General features: G+C 48.8%; 1 long non-coding RNA gene across 2 annotated transcripts; it reads left to right on the forward strand.

Moving 5' to 3' along the window:
- Window positions 1-6334: 6334 nt before the first annotated feature.
- LOC124959804 (uncharacterized) lies at window positions 6335-13833 on the forward strand. Of its 2 annotated transcripts, none has more exons than XR_007103989.1 (3): window positions 6335-6553; window positions 11483-11555; window positions 11950-13833. It is a non-coding gene; the product is annotated as an uncharacterized LOC124959804 (long non-coding RNA). The 2 variants fall into 2 exon arrangements; XR_007103990.1 differs by having other exon boundaries at window positions 12078-13833.
- Window positions 13834-23289: the final 9456 nt, after the last annotated feature.

A 23289-nucleotide genomic window follows, 5' to 3' on the forward strand; every position in this document is an offset into this window, starting at 1 on the left:
CAAATGTTAACTTGCATTATCACCAACTCAGTCCCCAGCTCCCGATGCCTGGGGCGCTGCTTTGAGCTTTGCCTCAGCCTGCCTTCCTGTGGCTACACACAGTGAAAGGAGCTGGCAACTGCTCTCCTGTAACTACAGTCACCTCCTGAGAAACCATTACACTGCACCCACACCTGCCTCCCTGCTGGGCTGACCGGAATACTAATGCCGGGTTCTGGTTCTGCAGAAGGAGGATCTCCTCTGCTACTTCCAGCCTGACAAACAATGGTGACCTGGGCAGGGGACTTGTGGCCCTCCTGCTGCCATCAGCATGCTTTGCTGGGCCAATGGCTTCCACTGGGGGGAGGGGAGAGGGAGAGCAGCTGATTTTTCTTTTCTAAACATCCCCCATGACCTTCTAGCAATCTCCATGATGCTACAAAAGGAGGGCAATGGTAGAAAGCAGACTTTTTTTCTCTTTCTCTGTAAAGAAACACTGCGTTCCGTTCCATCTTTCTGATTGGAACTCCATTAATACAGAAGTCAGAATACCTGTGCAGAGCAGGTTTCCATCTCCCCAGGGGATCACTGAGAGATTTGCCGAGGTTACTATGTGAGAGGCCAGATGCATCCGGTCCTGCTCCCCCTCCCGGCTCCAGGAGCCCACGCCACATCAACCACTCTGGGAGCCCCTGCTCTTTGCTGCTAGAGTTGCAGCGTGACTGAGGCAGAAGATGTTCCTGCCCACCTCAAACTTACCTTCTAGTCCAAGGAGACAAGCCCAAGCAAGGATGTGAAGACCTGGACCAAGTTATTTTCACTGATGTCAGGGCTCCAAAGAAAAGAAATGTGACATGTTACATGATGACTGGAGATGGGCAGGGCTCTCGGATGCCACCTTAGGATAGTGACATTTTCACATCCCCCACTCCCCCACTTAGGATAGTGACATTTTCACATCCCCCACTCCAGTATATACTTGCTTGAGATCAGGGAGCAGGCTATGGCCCCGACCCCAAGCCTCGTGCCCAGCAAGAATGAAGCAATCGAGGTATGTGCGTTAAATGTTGAAATCAGTAAAGGTAAAGTGAGGTGGCTGTTTGCATATTTGAGCAAGCATCTTAACTTGTGACCTATTCAGTAGCTTCGACTCCAGTTTCCAGGCTCTAGTGCAAGGAACAGGTGATGGCCAGATTTTCACAGACTGCCAACAGAATATGAAAAACAAAACACTGCTGGGAGTTTTTACACAAAAATCTAAATGCATCTGGTTTATAGGACTATCGTTTATTCTGAGATTAGGTTCCTTCCTATATGGGATGTGTATGCCTGTGTTAAACTGTCCTTTCTTAGTTGGGTACAGTGGTAGTACACACCTGTAATCCCAGCAGCTCAGGAGGCTGAGGCAGGAGGATCGCAAGCTCAAGGCCAGCCTCAGCAATTTAGCAGGACCCTGCCTTGAAATTTAAAAAATAAAAATAAACAGGACCGGGGATGTGGCTTAGTGGTTAAGTGTCCCAGGTTCAAGCCCCTGTAACATAAAAAAACAAAAAAAGTTCTTTCTTTTCTGAAATAGTGGTGTGAAGTCGGAGATGGAGATGTTCATTTTGTAGGTCTCTTTTTTCTTCAATGTCCTGTCTTAACAAAATAAGTTTCTTCCCTTTCTTAAAAATTTTTTATTGGTCAGTGACATCCAAAGACCTGGGAACCATTGTTTTAAGGCTTTTCTAGGTAGCAACCTACAGGGTGAAGGAAACAGTGCCATTCTGGGTTTGGGGAAGGGGCTTGGCAAATGTCTCCCAACTGCTCTGCTCACCTGCCTACACCTCTCCTTGATCTGGGAGCGGGATGATGGGTTCCCACCTAAGAAATAGAGTCACCTGCTGTTTCCAAAAAGGATGGGAAAGAAAGAAAGGAAAGACATTGCTCCCATTACAGTGTCCCCAAACTGCCAAATACTCCTTACCATTACAATTGCAGGGGAGGGGGAAGGGGAGGACGGGGTCCTGAGAGACAAGCTGCCTGAGTCTGCTTGGGCTGACTGACAGTGGGTGATGCAAAAGGTCTTCCTCAAGACCAACTCCTTTTCTGCTACTCTTGTTTCTCCTTCCCCCTGCACCCTTCCCAGCCCCCTCCCAGATGAGAAAGACCCTGCTGGAGTGGGAGGAGAGACTTTGCCTATGTGTTGTGTTTCCTTGATGCAAAAATTGCTACTCCTTATGCCTGTCGCTGCCCATACCCCAGAGCAGTGAAGGTGACTCCACTTCACAGAGCTCCTGGGGAACTTCCCCCTCCTAGGCCCACGTTAGGAGAAACAACTGCAGGCTGTGTGTGTGTGTATGAGAGAGAGAGAGAGAGAGAGAGAGAGAGAGAGAGAGAGAGAGCACTAGAGAGAGAGAAACAGAAGGAACAGGGGGCGGGCGGGAGGGAGCAATCTTGCACTTTGGCTGCCCAGCATCCCAGCCCCACAGGGGAGACACAAGGAGTCTGCAGAATTCCCTGCCACAGGTGTTCAGGTGGGAGATGGCTCCACAGGCTCCACCAATCAGAGGGACCACCAGGGCTGTGAGCCAGGAACCTGGTTGGAATGCATTTCAGCCAAGACCTGAAGACACACAAAAAGACGGCCCAGGCTTTGCTAAGTACGGTGGGAACCCAAGATGCAGAGGTTCACAGTTGGTGTCTGGGTAAACGCAAGAGACGCTGCAGGCAGGGAGGAAAGGATGTCTTCTGGAGAGTGGAGGTTTCTATGCTGGTGCCTGACACAGGCCTGAGAAAGTTCTAGCAAGGGAGTGTGGCTATTGGCAGAGAAAGTGAGATTGATTGAGAGGTGTCCTCCCTCCCAGCAGCAGTCAAGGGACAAGATCTCCAGGCATCTGAAACTGCCACGGGAATGTTGGCCCAAGGGAGCACATTGAAACAAAGAAGAGTTCTGCTATCTTATTCCCAGGGTTTGTGGGTTCAAAATCAGTTTTTTTTTTTTTTTTTTTTTTTCAGATGTAGGCTCCCTGCAAGAGAAAGAGCTGGTCCAGAAAAGCGGTGGGTCCTCAGAAGCAAGCTAGACCTGAACTTCAGGCAGCCGAAGCGCCTCCAACTAATGGTGACCTGAGGGCTGAGGTCAATGTCCAGAGGGAGGAACTGCAGGAGGCAGCCTCAGCAACGTTGGGGACTCTGAGGAAGTGCGAGGGAACTCTGGTGCCGATTGCTTTCACGTCTGGCCCACACTGTGAGTGCACACACCAGGCCTGAGACTCCTGTTCTCCCATCCATTTCTTCTGCAAGTCCCGGGCCTGGAGTTCAGAGTAAACCAAGGGCGAAGGAGGAACAGAGAAAGACAGAAGAGACCCATCATACATACCCCCACCCCTGACAAGGCTGACCCTGAAGCTGGCCTTGGAAAGAGAGGGGAGAAGACTTTTATCTCTAAATCAAATGCAGAACTGGAATGAATACAGAAGTTACAGAATTGCAGTTACAGAATTGAATCTTTTTGGCAATTTCAGGGATATAAAACATTACCCAACAGGGTGTCCTTTCTGAGTTTTCATTTGGGGGCAGGAGAAAAACTGCATTGAGAGAAAGATGGAACTGCACTTGGCCAAAGTCCACAGTGTACTGGGAGCCAGGAGGAGCCGTTCCTGAGGGTGGCAGAGGCAGCAGAAAGCTTGCCTGGTGTCCAGGAGCAGGGGGGCAGTCATGCCAGTGACTGTGGCCAAGACTGCCAGTGGGAAGCATTAGTACAGGCCATGGCGGCAACCTTTCGTTAGGGACAGCTGCGGGGTCCTCAGCAGAGGGCTCTGGGGCTCAGCTTTGGGTGAGTCCTGGCTGCTCCCAGCCTTCCCGACTGCCTGCCCGTTCCTAAGCCATACCTTGGCAGGAGTGATTCCTGTTTTGTGCTGAGTCCCTGACTGACACTCTCCTTCTCCCCTGGTCCTTCAAACCAGTTGATAAAGTCAGGCTCAAGTGCCCAGCAACCCAGGCAAGTGCTTATTTCCAGCTGGAGACTCTGGATCCCATCTCTGGCCCTCGGTGCATAATGATTATGGACACAGGCTCTGAAGGCAGAGCACCTGCAGCCATATCCTGGCTCCTCCCAGCCTGGCCATGGGGCCTTGGGAAAAGGATGTCCCCTCACTGGTAAGATGGATACAACCAAGCCCTGAAGGATAATGTCAGGATTAGAAGGGATTATCACATTTGAAGCTCAGAGTACATTACTTGGCACCTAATAATAAATAACATTCACTATTAACAGTCATGGTGATAGTATCCCTGTGGAACAGAAGTAATGGTAATATAGGTTGAGCCTCCTGAGACCCAAAATCTAAAATCTGAAATGCTCCAAAATCTGAAACTTTCAGAGCACTGACATAACAATACAAGCAGAAAATTCTACACCATGAAACTTTGTTTCATGCACAAAATTATTTAAAGTATTGTCTAACATTACCTCCAGGTTGTGTATAATGTGTGTATGAAACCTAAGAGAATTTCATTTTTAGACCTGGGTTCCATCCCTAAAATATCTCAATATATATAGGCAAATATTCCCAAATCTGAAAAATCTGAAATCCCAAACATTTCTGGTCCCAAACCATTTTGAATAAGGCTCCACAGTCTGGAGTAGTAGTTCTAGAAGTAGAAATCAGCTCTGATTTTCCCACTGAAATTCCCTTGTTATCCTTATATTTAAATAAAAACTGTCTTAAAAGAGGAATAACAGGGATCTATGGCTGAGATCATGTTTTTGTCTCTTAAGGGAGGAATGTATACCTGAACTCTCCTTCAGCTGGCCCTGGAGTAATTGAAAAACAAAGAAAGGACAGGTGTTCCCTATTGACAATGTGGGAATAGGGCCACCTGCTGACACTCTCAGGGTGACACTGAGAGAATGAATCCTCTTCTTCCTTCCAGGTCATAATGGCCACCTCCACCTTTGCATCCCCTGACAGTGAGGTGGGGCATGGAGAGGTGGGGCCAACCTGTGGGTCACCAAGACCTGTGATGTTAAGGTCCAAGACATTTGTTCCATGCACCCCCCACATCCTCTGATATCCAGTTGCCCACAAGACTACGGCTGGTTTTTCTGGATGGGGTTCCTCCCAACAGCAATCTCAGCAGGTCATCAGTTAAAGATCCAGAATTATGTGTGGGTGAGGCAGAAAGGTGAGGAGGCAGCTCCACCCATCTGCTCGATAAGAAAAGGCAGGATGAGGACAGCTGGCCCAAGAGACAGGGACAGACCTCTGCTGCCACTGCTTCCTGGGGTTGAGATTCTCCCTCCAGCTCTACCCGCAGCCCCCTGTCCCTGAGCCCTTCCTGCAGGGCAAAGGTGTGTGGGTCCCCACCGGGGCTGCCTCCTACCACCGGGACCTCTCACCGTCCACCAACGTTTTCTCTGTGCACAGGGACTTGTCAGCACCTCTCTTAACAAGATGTGTGGTTTCCGCATCACTAACAACAGACCACAGGCTTTTGTTTTCTCAGCCGGCACCCTCTCTTCTGTTTCACTCGTGCTGAGTTTGTTGACAGGCCGTGAAAGAAGCATATCTAACAAGGCTGGAAGAGTTTATGCTAGAATGGCTTGGGGTGGGCGCGTGGCAAAGCCCGGACATTTCTGATAATCTGAAACATGGTGTAGGAGAGAGACTGGAGACCAGCACATGGTTTCAGCTCCGGGTCCTTGGGCAAATTTATGTACCTCTGTGGGTCCTGGTTTCCCCATCTGACCATGGCAGAGTTTATCTCTGGTCGACTCTAGTTCTATGAATCCACATTGGCTTAGGTTACTGCATTTTGGTTTGAATTATGACCTGGATAAAAATTCGAATGCCAATTTGATATTTCTTTTATGGAGAAATGAACATCGTTCGCAAGATAATAATCAGTTCAATTCGAACCAGGAATTAATAGGAAGAAGAAAACAAACATTTCCAAACTCACTTCAATAAAATTGTGTCTATACAACTTGAACCTTACATAACTGCAAACACTAAATACTAAAGGTCTATTAGCTGAGGCAAAAAGCCCAAGATCCCATAATTTTAAATAATTATAGTAGAAAGGCTAGAAGCTTCCATAGAATTAGTAGGACAGAGACCACTTCTTGAGGAAAACTTAAGAAAGTTGGAGGTGGAGTTCTGGGGGCTTCCCACTATGAAATTCAGATCTTAAAAAAACAAAGGTGGCCCCAGATTAGAGTGGAGATGGGATACCTTCCCCAACCTTTCTAAGAGCCTGTTTCGTGACCTGGCCCTTTTAGGCCCAGCCCCCACTAGGGCCATAGCGCTGACATCAGCTCTGGGTCTCTGCAGCCAGCAGTCCAGGGAGCTGGACTTGCTAGATCAATGAAAACATCAACTGTGCCAGACGTGTCTGCCCCACTCCAAGCCCACTGTGGAGCCAGGGGTTCAGGCCTGGAGCCGGACCATCTGTCATTAGGCACTGCTGTTAATTGCTGTGCTAATGAACAAGATTTGCATCAGAGGCACGAATGCACATGCAGATTTAGCTGCGACTCTGCACTACTATTTCCTGTCCCCTTCCAACCTGGCATGGTCTCCAGGAGGCAAAGGTAAAGGTGGCCATCACCACACGGGCATAGACAGTGCACAGCACAATGGTAGATGCCGGGGTAGCAAAGGCTGAGAATTTCTCAGCCAGGTGCTCGTTCCTCCAGTTGTCTATCTAGATAGACAGACAGATACTCACTTTGTGGTGGATGCTGTGTCGAATGTCAGGGCTCCAGAGATGGCAACAACATGGTCCCTGCCCTCAGGGGATCGTAGCCTACCAGACGAGATGGACAGGTGGATAAATACGACACACACAGTGTGACAAGCACCAGGAGAGAGGTCGGGCTCCAGGCTACAGAACGAGGACGAAAGGCATCTACCAGTCCTCGGTGTCCAGAAGTCTTCCCAGAGGATGGGGAAGGCCTGAGCCTTTAACATTTAGTTAAAGAGCCAGAAAAGTTCACAGGGAAGGAAATGGAGCAGGGTGTTAGGGACAGAGGACACCTGGAGGTGAGAGAGGACATCAGCTTCTGGGGGAGCCCAGGGAGTCGGGTATGGTAGGGCTCAGGTGTCAGGGGAGTGAAGGGGAAGGACGCAGGGTACACAGAGTGGGGATACTGGAGAGAGAGGTGGGGTGCAGTTGGGTTAGAGTCCTGAAGACCAATTGTTCCTCAAGCCCTGATCAAGCTCTTGCAATGTGCAAGGGATAGCCTTAGGTCCACGTGGGGCCCCTGCTCACAAGGAACTGCAGGAGGTGGCCCAGAGTGGTTCAGAAGAAATGGCAACCAACCACTTTGGAGGAAGCCAGCATGGGCCTCTGACCTCAAGCAGCTTGGATAGGTAAAGCAGGGTCACCAGCCAGGGACTTTGCATGTGTTGACTCCTCAGATCAATGAGAACATGGCCTAGTCCCATTTTCCAGGTGAAGAAACTGAGGCCAGGGAGTTGACAGAGTTTGGAGGAGGGGAAGGGGCTTAGCTAGAATGCAGAGCTATTATGCCTGACCTTAGAGCCAAGCCCTATTTATTATACCAATCTGCTTCCCCAGGACTTCCTGGCAGAGGGGACAATGTAAGCAAGTGTGTGGAAGGGTGTGTGGAAGGCACACAGGAGCTCCTGGGACCTAGGTGTGGGGTGATGGTCCTCAGAGCAACACAGGTGTCATCTTTGGAGTCTAATAGCCTGGGGACAAGTGACTCAACTCTCCCTTGACATAACTTTTCTCACTGGAAAATGACACCTAACCTGGGCTTTCTATGGATGACATTAAAATTGAGAGAGAGAGAGTCAGAGTCGAGCACTTAGGAGAGAGCCTCACACCGTTGAGTCCTCAAGCATGGATGACATCATTGTTTCTATCGACAGTTATCATAGTACCAACAATAAGCAAAACCTCAGAGTTAGGTTGGACCAGTCAATGTACTTGGAGGATGCTGAGTGCCAGGCGGGCACATGACCTTGATCTTGTCAACGATGGGGAATTGTGGTACAAGTGTTTCAGCAGAGTTGCAATAAAAACTTGGACAGAGTGTTTTCTCTTCTACAAAATTACACAGCAACTCCCTTATTCAGAAATTTCATGATCTCCCTCTGCCTAGGAAACTACCCCCCTGTGATGGAAGGTAATTTCAATGCCTGCAAATGCTGGCCATGAGGGGTGAGAGGGACTGTCAAATGGCTAGGCACATGCCACAGGAGGCTGAGAAGGGCTCATGGGCTCCTCCAGGGCCAGGGCAACTCTGCATAACCCAGCTGGTGAGGAAGGCAAGACGTTGGAGCCGCTACTGCTGGCCCCTTTTTGCTCGCTCTGAGAGCCTCCTCTGTGTGAGGTGGCATCCTCTAAACCATTTATCACCAAATCACAATCCTCTGGAGGCCATACTCCTGTAACCATAGAAACAGGTGCTCTCTGGACTACTTCTCTCTTTATTTAAAAGGATGAGGTGGTGGGTCCCCTTTGCCAGTGATGGGTGTGGAGACAGTGGAGGGAGGGGGAGGTCTTTGTGAGGGTTCTACTGTGGCTTCTTTTGTACCCTGCGCCACACCTCTTGCTGCTCTACAGAAGGGGGTGCTGTGCGGTAGCATCCAAGCTGCACAGCATCCCTGAGCAGGGGAGAGGGATCTGGCATATATCCAGGCCCCGGCACATCCTTGAGGTCCTCACCCTCTAGTGACCCCTCTGAGAAGTAGGCCTTATCCTACAGGGACATGTGGCCCAAAGAGGGCAAATGGCTGTCTAAGCCATGCAGCGACTAAGCTGGTCCGCCAGAGTCTACCTCTCAAAGCAGGGGGTGGGAGAGAGAAGAGCTGGCCACAGTGCTTCATAAAAATGACCAGATGATGGTAGCCAAAGAGGAGAGAAGGATCCAGATGACCCCTGGTCCAAAGCGAAGGGGAGGGACAGGTCTGGGTCTGCATCTTTACTGAACTTTACTTGGGCAAGTTCCTTATCCTTTCTGTCCCGGCTTCCTTAGCAGAAGGCCTACTCGCACAGTGGCAGCAAAGAGCGGAGATAATGGGTTAAAGTCCCTGGCCTTTAATAAGTGTTCACTGCTATGGTTCTTGGTTATTGCAGAGTGGAGGTAGGAAAGAAGGCTCCTCAAACAGGCCCATTAGTATGTAAGATAAGCCAAGCATGGGGTGTGAGGACCCCCTTCCCTGAGAACTGGCCCTGGGAAGCTGTCCTTTATGGGAAGCTCTTGTGTATTTATCTCATTTCATCCTCCCCATCACCTGGTGAGGCGAGCAGTATTCTCATAGGACACAGGCAGGGAAGCTGAGACTCAGAGACCAAATGGCCTGTCACCAGTCAGCCAGCTCCTGCTGTGGGTGGACTCAGGCTCCTCCTTTTCAGAGCTCAGCTTCCTGCTGCTTCCACTCACAGTGGCCAGGGACAGAACAGGCCACTAGGCCTACAGTCTCCAGAAAGACTCTGTCTCTACCCTCAGTCTTCACAGTCCCCTCTCAGAGGGTCACAGTCACTCTTCTGAGCTCACTGGCCATTCAGTATGAGGGACCAACCTGAGGACTTTGCTAGGACACAGGGAGAGGCTGGACATGGCTTGGAGTCCATCATGCCTCCCTGTCTTGTCACCATATGGTTGTAGGACCCAGACTCATTTGCAGGCACTGAATGCGCCAGCCAGCCAGGCGTATGGAGCTTTGAAGGGACTCTATGGCTGGTCTTCCATCCGCTTCATCAAGGCACTGCCACAGCTCAGGGAGAGGGCCAGGGGAGCTGTAAAATCCCCATTTGCCACAATTAGCAGATGAATAATGAAATGGCAGAGGCAGCACCAGAGGCCTCTGCTCTCCAGGGGCCTACACCTCTGCCTCCTCTGAGTATCAGCTTGGGACATAAACCAGAAGAGCACCTGGTACCCAGAGGCAGCTGGAGCCCCAACCCTGGGCTTTTGATTGGAGAAACACCTTTTCCTCTTCCTCCACCCTGAAATCCTGGCTGTCTTTGATGTGACTGAGGAGCTCAGTGCCATGTGAGAGGCCTTTGCTCAATTTCTAGAGGAAGGGTAGAGAGTGGGGCCCTAAAGAATGAGGAAGGAGGAGGAAGGGAAGGGGACACAGCATTTGCAAAGACCCTGGGGCAGGAAGGAGCTGTCTGCACAAAAAAGCAGGCAGTTCACTCTGTGGTTGGAACTGAGTAAGGCACGGGATCAGGGAGGGGCTTGATGGTGGGACAGAGATAAACAGGTGGGCCCCACAGGCTATGGGGTATCTTTTGCCACTGAGCTGGCATGGCGTCTTCCCTTCTGCTCTGGCATGTCCTTTAATACTTTTCTAGATGTCAGCAACATATTAAAATTCCTCTGTAGGTAGCTGTACTTGCCTGAAAATGAGCTGGTGTCAACTCTTGGGCCATAGTCTGGTAAATGCCCGTGCGTGTTTGTTTATGGGCACATCACACATAAGAGGATTAGTAGTAGCCTAGCCTTCCAGGGGTCCCTGAGGCCAGGGGCTGGAGGAGTGTGGAGAAGAACTGAATTCTGGGCATCCTGCCAGGAAACCCCCTGCTTCCTTTGGTCCAGCCAAGAAAGGACCCTGAAGGCCCTGAAGCCCAAAAAGAAGAGGAAAGAAAGTCTCAGCCAGACAGAACAAGTGATTCCCTCAAAATGCTTCCATCCTGCTTGGTTAATCAAATCTGCTTTATGTAGCACAAAATAAACACAACCCTAATTAGCAGGTTTGTGCTGCTGCTGGATTATCAAAAGCACATTACAGACTCCAGCCTTAGCATCCCCAGAGAAAGCCCAGCGCCCTGAGAGGCCCAGGTGGTGTGTGTGGAATTGCAACTCCTCTGGTGTCCAGGCGGCTTGTCTCATTCCTCCAAGGAGCTGTTTGGAAGGGGACATTCTCCACTGGGTCTGATCCTCCCCTTGTCAGCAAACGGTTACACCCGGGCTGAGTCCAGTTGAATGGGAGGGGAGGAGTAGGTGCTGCCTGGGTGTGGGGGGCCGGATCACCTGCTAAGGCAGAGGTTGTGGGGGCAAGCCTTTGTGAATGCCAGGAGTGGAAAGGACATTTATTATTCTCCGTTCTGGAGGCTGCAAGTCCCAGATCATGGAGCTGGTGTGGCGGGGTTCTGGTGAGGGCCCTCCTCTGGCTAGCAGATGCCTCTTCTCACTGCATTCTCACATGGTGAGAAAAGGTGAGAGAGCTCTGTGGGGCCCTTTTTAAGAGCACATGTCCCATTCACCAGGACTCCACTCTTATGTCCTCCTCACCTCCTCGAAGGTCCCACCTCCTAACACCATCACGTTGGGCACCGGGATCTGGACAGATGGATTTGGGGTGATGCAAACATCCAGTCCATTGCCATCATTATCATTAACCAAAGCCAGTACTTGTGCTTTGCACGACAAATACAGGGATAAACAAGTCAGCCGTAACTTCTGCTTTCATCCACTTTACCACTTATCAGGAGGGAGGATTGTTAAAATACATGAATGACCTACGTTGTTATTTAATTACAGCTGTGAAGGAGAAGCCCATCAAAGGGCAGGGGATGGTGTATAGCTGAGGACATTGATGGACACAGCCCTGACGGTAAGACAGACCATGAGTTAAGGTGTAGTGCTGTGCAGGCTGGAGGGACAGGGTGACCACAGAACAGAGCCACTGGGTTAACCAGGGTGGGGGCTGCTCAGAGGAGCTTTCTCGGCTGAGCACTAATAACCCCAGGGGAGTCAAGTGGGTGGAGGTGGCGGTGGACTGGAGAGGTGGGTGCTGTGAGAGCATGGGCAGGGGGCGGGTGGAGGAGGGAGGAGCAGGAGGCAGGTAGGTGGAGTGAGAGGGTGCACCCCTACAGGGCCTTGAGGCTTGGGAGTCTGGCCTTTCTGTTGGACCACAGGGAGCCAGAAGTGGGTTGGTACCTGAACCTGCCTCCCAGGGCTTCAGGTGATCTTTTGTGCCACATCTCTGACTTGGTGTTCTTTCACAGAGTGCCCGTGTCCCCTAGCACTGCCCTGCTGGCCCAAGCACTTGGTCCAAGCACCCAGATTGTACCATGGGGGAAACTGGAAACTTCATGAGGAACCAAGGATATAAATGTTATGAAATTATTTTCAGGGCTTTCAGCCTCTGGCTTGTCCAGCCTCTACTTCACATGATGCCAAGAACATACGCATCTGGCAAAACGTTCACGTGAAACTGTAAAGTGAAAAATGAGTCATAGAAACTGGAAAGTTAAGTTCTTAAATGTCCTCTGTGTTCTGAAATGGCAGGGATTTGAAATTTCTTTTTTTTTATGTTTGTATTTTCTAAAATATTTTAAAGATGGAATCATGTTCATTATTAGGAAAAAAATGCAGTTAAAAATAAAATGATGGAAAAGATAAAGAGAGACAGACCCAATGCCTGTTGAGGAAGAGCAAGGAGAGGCAACAGTTCCTTCTCAGGCATGGAATGCATCAGCCTGCAACTCCCATCTTACAGATGAGGAAACAGAGGCCTGGAGATGCATGATGAGTTGCTCAGAATAATGCCTGCTTCCATTTACTCCATGGTGCTAAGTGCTTCATAAATTCTATCAGTTGTTCTCTGTACTAGTCATCTGAGGTTAGGAGCATCACTACCACCACCCCACAGAGGAAGAGACCAAAGCTCACAGTAACAGCACCTGGCCAGAATCACATGGCTAGTCATGCTCAGAGCAGGTATCCAAACCCCAAAATCTATGCTCCTAAAGACTGTTTTTTTTCTTAACTTTACAAAGTGTAAGGTTAGTTGGGAAGGAGAATCTGAGTTTCCAAGCTCCCAGGCATCTAACACCATTTTAAAGTAGAGCGTGGATGAGGAGAATTCAGCTCCGAGGCCCTAGACCTCTTCCTCTCAGTCCCTCCTCTGCCCAGCTCGTAACCTGGGCTGCGGCCACGTCCTGTGCTCTGACTTATGAATCCTAAGCTTCTTCCTCATAGGAGAGACAGCTGCTGTGGGCAGGAACTTTCCAGGCAACATGGAGCAGGAGGACTGGCCTGGGAGGTGGCCTACTACCCAGCATCCCGTCCTCTGAGATTCCCTCTGAGGTAGTAAATACAGAATTGTTTGGGGGAGCACATCCTGGGGTTAAGTGTCAAACCCAGCTTCTAGTATCGATGATGAGAAAGCTGGTGAGTGACTGTCCCAGAGCTGCAGGGCAAGTGGACTCTGCTCACTCTGGCAGTTTCCAGGCTGTGTGGAATGGGGCTGCAGCTGAGGGGTTCTGGTGGCCCAAAGGGAGAACTAGGCTCGGGAGTTGAAAAATACTTCACCTCAGATGTCTATAGAAACGAAGCCAGGGAAAAGCAAAGAGCTGCTGAGGGTCTGCTGAGAAGATGTCAGCGAGCCCAAGGTGAATGGAACTGTTCTGTCACTGAGGACTCCAGTGCCACTCTGCACTGGACAATGGGGAAATTGAGAGCTCCCTGCTACAGACACTCAGAGGACAAGCTCAAGACACACTGGAGCAGGTCAGGCAAAGCATCTGGAGGAGGCGGAAGAGCCCCTGGCCTGTGCCAGCAGCTTGGTGCCAATCTCAGTGTGTTTTAAAGAAAACATGCCAGCCAGGCTGAAATGGTGGGGCAGGGTCGGGTAGGTGTGCCCAGTACCACAGATGGAGTGGCTCCAAGCAACAGATATGATCATCTTGCCATATATTCTGGAGTCTAGAAGTTCAATACCAACTCAAGGGCAGGGTCATGCTCCCTCTGAGACAGGGGAAACCCTTCCCTCGCCTCTTCCTAGCTTCAGTGACAGCCAGCAGTCCTCGGTCCTCCTTGACCTGCAGCTGCATGGCCCCTTCTCTGCTTGTCACGTGTGCTGTCCTCCCTGTGTCTCTCTTCCTCATAAGGCCACCCTACTCCCATGCAACCTCATCATAGCTAATTACATCTGCAGTGACCCTGTGTCTGAAGTACACAGGTTAGGAAATCAACATATCCTTTTGGGGGACACCATTCCACCGGTATCAGTTGGCCAACCAAAGAAACAAAAATAATGGGAGAATCAGAGTTGGAGAAACAAAAACAATGTGCCAAGTGTCACTGTGCTCCATCTGTGGGCTCCACGGGGACAGGGATCATGGTTTTCTTACCGCTGGGGCTCCCAGGCTGCACCCTAGCCGGGAACACCAGTGCATCCCCTGCACGGAGACACCCCATTGTTGAGGCTCAGTGACAGCAGCATGGAAGCCACACAGGGTGCCACCACTGTGGGGTATGATGGGAGAACCAGCAGGGCCTCCCTGGGTGGCACCGGACCCTGCTCCACACTTCTCCACGCAATCAGCCATGACTGTACTCCTGTCTCTTTCCACTGACTCTTTGACACCTGTGGTTATTCTCAACCTTGGTTGAAAATAACACACCCTGAATATAAAAACTGTGAACAACACTGGGACGGATAGAGACGTGAGATACCATGAAACAAGTCAGCGATGATGACAGCTTTGCTGCTACTGCAGCAGAACCAAGTCGCACCCTTTCTATAAAAGTGCCTGCTTATCACACTCGTCACGTGTGGTCTGTAAAAGTAGCTACAGGAATCACATGGCTCTGATCCACCCGCCCCCAGCCTGGGTCTCCATGTGAGTAGAATCACATATGGCCCTTTCTGGGCTGTTCATTTATCAACCCGGCTTCTGCCCCTTCCTCACAGCATCACCCACACTGTCGCCGTGGAACCCGTGTGTGGTTCCTACAGAAAGGAACGGCACTTGTCAAGCTGTCTGGAGCCTGGTGGAGCTCCTGCAAGGAGCTGCACGGGACGTGGGGTCCCGAGCCAGGCACACAACTGGAAAACACTTTCCAGCGCTGGCCAGGAGAAGGCCTAGGTATTTCCAAATGTTAGTTTGATGGCAAAGGTCAAAACACAAAAGTGGCTTCTACCTATTTCTTGAGTTACCCAGCAATTCAAATCAGTCAGTCGACCTCATTCTAATTAATTGAGCTTTCACTCTAAGAACCTAAATAAAGTGTGAACGCAGAACAGTTACCTGGTGACTTGAGCCTACTGTCAAGCCGAGAATCTTCTTTTTCCCTTCTCTCCTCTCCTACCCTCCCTCCATGAAACCTCCCTCTCTGGCTCCCAGCCATTTGAGCACTTGGCAGGTGGGCCCTTCACAGCACTGACTGTTCTTCCTACCTTCCTGGTTCTCCCTTCCTGGAGACCCAGTCCCAGCTTCGAATTGAACCCCAGCCACTCAGTGGCTTCCACGGGAAGGAAGCTGCCGGCTATGGATTTCAATGACAGCTAATGCAAGAAAAGGCTGCTTTCCCTGGAGACACTCAGAGGAGCCTGGGAACTGCCACCCTCCCAGTGGCCCCTAGCTCTCAGTCACTGACCAGATGTCCCCACCTACCCTTGGGAAGGGCACTTGGGGTCCTGGTAGAAACTTTTGGGGAGGGAGCTTCTCAGGGAGCAGAGTGGTTTCCCAATGCAAAGGGAAACAGAGTTTGTCTATTTTCTTTGGAGTCTGTCCAGGCGACACAGTGTCAAAGTCTGGGCCAGGGTACAAAAGGCATTAGGCAGGGACCCCAGAGGGCAGTGTGCACAATTCTGGCCACAGACCCCAGAATGTGTTGTTACTGGCCGTGTCCACTCCTATTTGGCAAGCAGTCTTTGGACAGGACTTTGTTTTTCAGTCTGGGCTTAATGTGCAAAGTACCCTGGGTCAAAAGGGAAAGCTGGTGTCTGGCCAGAATGGCAGGGCCTTAGGAGGGGAGGGCTGCACTGTTCTGCAGGGTCCCCAAAGAGGTGAGGTCCAGTGGAGTCACCGCCAGGGAACCAGGACCTGGGAGATAAAGGCAGTGGTTCCCTGGCTCTGGCCCTTCCCTCTGGCACCAGGTCCTGGGCCTGAGCAGAAGGCTGAGGAGCCTGGCAGAGACACTGTGATTATTGCTGGGTGAGAGCTAAACAGCGTCTGCTCCCGGAGTCTTTTCTGGTGGACCAGAAAGCCCGCAGGACACAGCTCCGCTTCTCAACCTGGCCTTCCTCCCGGGCTGGCCCGCCTACTCCAAGCCCCACAGGCCTTCTTCACTCTTTAAAAAATAACAGCAGCTTTACTGATGCATAATTCTCAAACAATTCACCTCAAGTGTATACCGTAAAAGTCTTTAGTTATTTGCAGAGCTGTGAAACCATCACTACTCTGAATTCTAGAATTTTTTCACCCCCCTCCAAAATCTGCACCACACGCAACCCTGTTCTCCTCACCGCTCCCCAACCCTGGGCAGCTGCTGACCTACATCTGTTCCCTCAGATGGACCTGTTCTGCACATCTCATGTGAGCCTTCCTGGGGTCCAGTTTGGGCATTCTGGGCTTTGCCTGCCGTGACTAGGTACCGGTGCAGTGGATGAGAAAGCAGGTCTGACGCCTTTGAATGCTCTCTCATCTTTCCTGGGTGTTTCCCTGGGTCTCCTGGTTATTCTCTCTAATCATGAGACCAACAAAGCCTACAGACCTGGAGGTAAAGACAGGTTTCATCAGGTCCTGGCTCTATGACAATGACGCGTTCCTTTGGCGCAGATCAAGATCAATCCATGAAGCCTATCTCCTAGCCAGATGGGTGTGTGGACCCCACTGTCGGCACAAAGCTCTGAGTGACTGAATGTCAGAAAACTCCAGCCCCCTTGAGCTTCTTATGCTGCTAACTCCAAGCCCTCCCCCAACCCTCAGCTCTCCTCCATGGTGTCCTTGGTTTGTGCGCCTGTTACGTGACTGCCAACCATAACTCAAGAGATGCCACCATGAAAAGCCAGAGGGGAGCTGACTACCTCCCAGAATTACTGGGTGAAAAAAAAAAAAAAAAAAAGATCAGCCTCCGACTGGACAAATGGCCACACAAAACGTGCTGGCACTGCCAAAACGCACAAGGCTTGTGCCATGACCAGGGATGGTCCTGGGTGAAAAGCTACCTCTTCCTTGTTATTTCTGACAGCCTAATTAACCTCCTCTCCCCTAATTCCTCACCTGTACAATTTGGGAAAAAACGATTACAACCTTGTGACATGTGTGTTAGGATTACCTGACACAGGGACCCGGCAGATGGTAAGCAATAAATTGCAACCACTGTGATTAATATTATCATGGCCATAATTCTTATTGGTTGTTATCAGATAGGAGTACAAGGCCCCAGTGAGGAGCACAGGTTCCTGCCTAGGTTTCAGACCAGCTCTACTGCCTGTCTGTGCCTCAGTTTCCTCATGTTTAAAAAAGTATAAAAGTAATACCAAACTCATTCTGTAACTGAGCTCATGCACATAATATGCTTAGAACTGTGATCGGAATATCAAGCTATAGATTTGTTACAATTATCTCCTGAAAAGATTCTTCTGGTACCCTTTGTAGATCAACAACCACTCCTGGGCATTTTTCTATCACTTTCTCCCCTGTATGCCTGTGTTGGTCCCTGTTTTTCATTTCAAAGATCCTTCTAATATTTTTCCAACTTGCAAAACAGTCTCTGGCTTTATAGCCCCATCTAAACATCTGTTTACACCTACAAAATTTGAAGAATGGAGTGCTTAGTTCATGTAGCTCAGGGGTAAAGTGTTTGCCTAGCATGGGCAAAGCCTTGGGTTCAATTCTCAACACTTAGCGGGGTAAAAGTTAAAGAACCGAAACTATTTGATAGTTCTTCCTGGAAAATGCGTATGCAGGGCAAGAAAGACCCCAGGAATGAGAAAAGACCTCCAAACACATTCTCCAGGCTGGGCTGCTGGCTGCAAGACCTAGCTCATAACATTTCTTTCTAGCTGGATGTTTGGGACCCTATTAAAGAAATTCCAGCAAATGTCGGGGGCTTGACTGCCCAGTGCATAAAAATAAAACTCTATTTTCTTCTTAGAGTTTTAGGGGAGTGATTCTGAGGCTTTCAGGGGTGGGGGTGGGAAACACTGATGAAATCTAAAGAACCAGCAAGGAGGAGGTGGGGCAGCCGATTATCTTCTCATCTCGCCTGTGTCTGCTGATTGCATTATCATTTGTCGCAGCTCCTGCTTTTGCCTAAGAAAAGCATCTAGTGATACTAAGTTGAATAAATATCCCAACCATCAGCGCTGGGAATACAGCCCGATTCAGCCAAATCTCAAACGCATTTGCATCTAATCCCTTCATAATCCTTTCCGTGGAATGGTGTAAAAGCTGAGCAAGACGTTCCATCCTCCCCTGGGGACACAGGACACGGATACACCTGCCCAAACTCGGTGATGTAATTATCCGAGGTCAGGTGCCTTCTCTGAGTGCTGGAAGCCCCAGAACTCACACTAACAACAAAGTTCCTGTTCAGGATGATTTTGTGCAGTAGCATACGCATGCACACATGCAAATGGATGGCAGGAGATCGAATCTCAGGAGAGTGGCCCACTTGAAAGAGACTTTATGGGATGTCTCACTCATTCCTTCACTAAGAGCAGAACAAAGAACAGACCTGTCCTAATATCTGTCCTATCTCTTTATGTGCTTCCTCATTTATTAAGCATTTATTCCCCTTCATTTCTTATTTTTTGAGGACTCAGTGAGAAACACAACCCTGAAATGTTGTAGAAAAGTAGTAATTTTGCCTCGATCCCTCCCTTCCCACGCTCCCTGGCTACATAATGATTTTGCTTATTACTGTTCCCCTGAAACACTTAGGGGACCACATCAACCTACCAAATGTTGGGAAAACTGTGAAGGGCTCCCTGTGTGAGGCTCAAACTGTACCCGCCCCTGTGTAGGGGACGGGACTTTGGAGGTCTTATTCATTTGTCCATTTACTCAACAAATTGAGCCAGGCATTGTTACAGGCATTTGGAGATTCGGTGTGAATAAAACATTGATTGAGACAGATCGTAACAAATCATTTCATTCATAAACATTTAATTAAAATTCTGACAAGTGACACAAAAGGCAGACAGGTGGCAGTTGGAGTTGATAACAGGAGGCTTAACAGAGCCTGGGGTGGGGTGGCCAGGGAAGGCCTCCCTGAGGAAAGCACACTGATGCTCAGATAGGAAGGATGATTAGGGACTTGCCCAGCAATGTGAATCACCAGACTGGGAGTGAGGGCTGGGGAGACCAGCCCAGGGAGAGGGCAACATGTGCAAAGGCCCTGGGGAGAGAGGTGCCTGCCATATTTGAGGAACCTGAGAGCGAGAAGTCCCAGAGATTGGTTTTGTGCTTGTACTAAATTGTTTTTGTTTAGGAGAGGACAAGAGTCAGCAGCCCCAAAGCTCTGGGGAAGAAGGACCACTGGAGTGAGTAGCCAATGAGTCAGCCTATGCATCCTCACCCTGACCCCACCCTATGGATCAGACCAGGGTAGGAATTGCAGACTCAAGAGGAATCAATGGGACAGGCTTAGGAAGAGACCTCTGAACCCCTGAGGCTGAGCAAGGCTGGTCTCTGCAACAGCCCCACCAGCTGTGCTTAGTAAAATGCCTTCCTCCCAAGTCGAAGAACCCACTGCTGCTTTTGTTATGAAAAGAAAAGTATTCCTTATCTCATCAAGGACCAATCTTCCTGAACCAACTGAAAGTTCGGAAGATGGCATGTCCCTTAGTCAGGCTTCCTGTTATTATTGACCCTCCTCCCTTGGGTATTTTGTATACTGATTAAGAGTTTGGGTTTTGGAGTTTGAGTACCTGAGTTTGAATCCTGACATTGCCATTTACTAGCTGTGTGACCTTAGGCAAATCTCTTTACCTCTCTGTGTCCTGATTTATAAAAGAAGGATAACAATGTACTCACTGATAAAGGTTATAAAGATTCAATGAGATCATAAAATACACATAAGGACACGGAGTTGGAAACCCTCAATAAATGTAAGCTTGATGATGGAGACGATGGTGCTTTCATTACTATCAGCAGCAGCACAGCCATGTGGTACCCATCTGCAATATTGCAGAAACTGAGCTGAGCATTTCACATGCTTTACCATGAATGCTCCCACAAGTTTGGTATAATGATACCCGTTTTCTAAATGAGGAAGCAGGCTCTAAGGAATTTAGTGACACAGCTATTTAGTTACAGAGTGAAGATTCAAACCCAGGCTCCCAAAGCAGTCCACCCTCCAGGTTTCCATACCAAATTAGCCACTTCTCAGCAACATCCTGAAAATCCTGTTAATTACGACAAATGAGGAGGTTGGCATGCACTACCTGTTCATTGATTTGCAGATTTTTAATATCATTCCTTGCCCCAGGAGAACTCTCCAGGGGACCATCATTACCATACAGTTCTTTGGGGAAAATGAAACAACAGCTGGCCCTGCCAATCACCATGGCAACACTCCTGTAACTACTCGATTCGTGTCAACAGAAAACATTTATATACACATATATGTTCTATATTTGTACTTAACTGTAATATTATACTTTGACTTGCTGATGACACCAGTTGGGGCTCAGGTAGAGGAATTTTCAATCAGCTCCAAAAATCTCTCCCCCTCCTTGGATATTCCCAAGACCCAAGTAAGCTGGGTATAGGTAGGGATTGAAAGAACACCCAAACTCTGGACCCATGTACTTCACTCTAGCAGCAGGGTAGGCCCTGTGTTGAGACAAGGCAGGACCTGCGGGCATCAATCAAGCATACTGGGGCCTGTGCTGTGGAAGGCTTGGTTTAGTACTCACTGGCGCCATCTTGAAATTCTTCATAGTTTTTGAGCAATGGGGAGACACTTGGTACATTTGCTTCCCATATGCCATTTTCTCTTCCCTCCTAGACTGACCAAGAGACTGAATTCTAGTTCAAGACCTCCACTATTTCAAACTTAATGTTCTTGCAGCCATGGTAATGTCTCCAGAACTGAACCTCTCTGACCCTGCAAGCAATGGTTGCTCTAGACTGCACGCCTGACAGGAGCCAGGCAACACACTCGATAGGAACTGATTGTTTCTAATAAGGGAGATGGGTAGGTATGACCAATCTCATTTTGCAGGTGTGGATGATGAGAGATTCAGTGACTTGCTGAAGGTCCACGGCACATCAGACACAAACTGGAAGAACCTTCAAGCCTCTGCTGCTCACTCTGCCTAGGCTGTTGCTGTGCCTGACTGTCATGTGGGGCTGACCAGCTATAAGACCTGGGAGCTTGGGCCCCTCTAAGTCACATGCCCAGAGTTTCTAGCTCCTTTCACCTCTTCCAGTTTTGGACAAAACCCTCTCCAGCATGGTGTAGGTGCTGGCCTGAAAGGCTGCTGATAGGACAAGGTGATACAAGCCTCAAGTGAAGAGGAGGAGGAGTTAAATCTGCATCAGGAAAACTTTGTTCTCTGGGAAGTAGGAACTGAGCAGGAGCTGGGAGCATGCATTCCCTTCCCTTCCTCTCTCATGGTCTACCTCATGACAGTTTGTTCTTGTGACTCATCCAACCAAGTCCCACATGCTAAGCTGAGAGATCTTGGGCAGTGACCTGCTCCGTGCCTCTGTGGGTGTTTGTAAAATAGTAGTCACTGAGGAAGCACACCACTCAGAATTACTTCCCCTCCTTCTTTTTCCTTATTCCCCTTGTGTCTTAGCTTTGCTGCCATGGGTTTGTGCCCTATCAGTGAAACATCTACCCAGATTTTTGCGCCAGGTTCTATTTTCTGTCCTAAGAGACTTACAGGAAGAAAAGCTTCCCACTCAGCCTAGGGTATAGGAAAACTTCAGAAAGTTCAGAAGCAGAAATCAGCTATTAGTGGTTCTCCGCTCGCCACACCTGTAGGAATGACCTCTACCTGAGAAAGACATTCTGCTGAATAGTACCATCTTCCTTTTTTGTTCCCATTCATTCTATCTATGTGGCCTTAGTCTTTCAGGAACGCCACCCCACCCTAAGTCATGGTTAATTGATTCACTGGACCCAACCTAAACCCAATCACTTCCTCCCTTCTTTGAGATTATTTAATTTGGGACTAAGTGATTGAGTCTCTTCTCTTTGCACATCTCTCCCAAAGTCACACTCCCAGCATCTACAGTGCTAAGAAAGAAATCTTGGGAGTGATCAGTGTCCATACTTCCTGCCACATAGATAAAACTGATTTTCAGAATGAGATAAGAATTCTACCAACATGTACAGGGAAACAGGTAGGGCTACAGAGAGAGCCCTAAGGACACCCCTAATGTGACTTTCTATGCTCTGAAACTCAACTACTCTTCTACCTCCTTGAGGTTTAGTCATTTTCTGTGCTCAAGCAGTATCCTTCTGTTGAATGTCCGCCTTCTGTTGAATGTCACCTGTTGCCTAATTCTGTTCTGTGCTTCTATCATTTGCAACCCCAGGAAACCCATTTGAACCTATCAAGGGGAGCTAAAATAGGGGAGGGGGAAGAGGCTTCATTTGGAGCACAACAGACCCAGGTTAGAATCTTGAACTTCATCACTTTTATTTAGGGAACACAGGCAAGTAATTAAACCTTTCTGTGCTTCACGTTTCTTATCTGAGAAATCTGAGGAATTGGACTATCTTTTGAATCAGGTGTGAGACCATGTGCATAATATGCCTTGCAGAGGACTCATGCTGTTCCCTTTCCCTGTCTTACATGTTAGTTGGAGGGACTACCTGTAAAAGCAGGCTTTGTTTTGATTCCACACTCCATTTGGTTGAGTCAGAGCCCTGTTAGTCACTCATAACTGTCCCCATTTCCAGCATTTTGGATGGAGAAAATACCTAGCGTTCTTCCCCAGAAATCAAAGATCCATAAACTCTTGTCCCTGAAGCATAGCTCACAGATAATATAGCTCCATCTTGCATGTTGGAATGGAAAACATTCAAGGAGGGTCATTGAACTTGGACTCAAATATGTTTAATGAAAGGAAACTCACTTCCTCACAAATCAGCCTATTACATTATTATCTAACTCTAACATGAATAAAGAATTTAGTTCACCTCCTCCATCAGGTTTGGAATCTTTGACAGACAGGGAAGTCCAGATTTCTATAAGTTAGAAGGATTGAAACCTTGAAAACTTTTATATGCCACCAATGGAAGTTTAAAAGAAATCTTTTTAAAAGACATTACATGGATTGTATGATAAAATCATGTTTAATTTTATAAGAAACCATCAAACTATATTTCAAAGTGGCTGCCATTTTGCATTCACCAGCAATGAATGAATTCTTGTTGTTCCATATCCTTGTCAGCATTTGGTGGTATCAGTCTTCTTGATTCTGGCCAATATAGCAGGTGAGTATAGTGGTTTCTCATTGTCATTTTGATTGGCATTGCCCTCATGAGAGATGATGTGAAACATCTCTTCATATGCTTATTGCCTTATATTCTTTGGTGAGGTGTTGGTTTAAGATCTTAGGTCCATTCTTAAATTGGGTGGTTTATTT

The sequence above is a fragment of the Sciurus carolinensis genome, chromosome 11 (assembly GCF_902686445.1).
Source record: "Sciurus carolinensis chromosome 11, mSciCar1.2, whole genome shotgun sequence".
In the NCBI taxonomy this organism is placed as follows: Eukaryota; Metazoa; Chordata; class Mammalia; order Rodentia; family Sciuridae; genus Sciurus; species Sciurus carolinensis.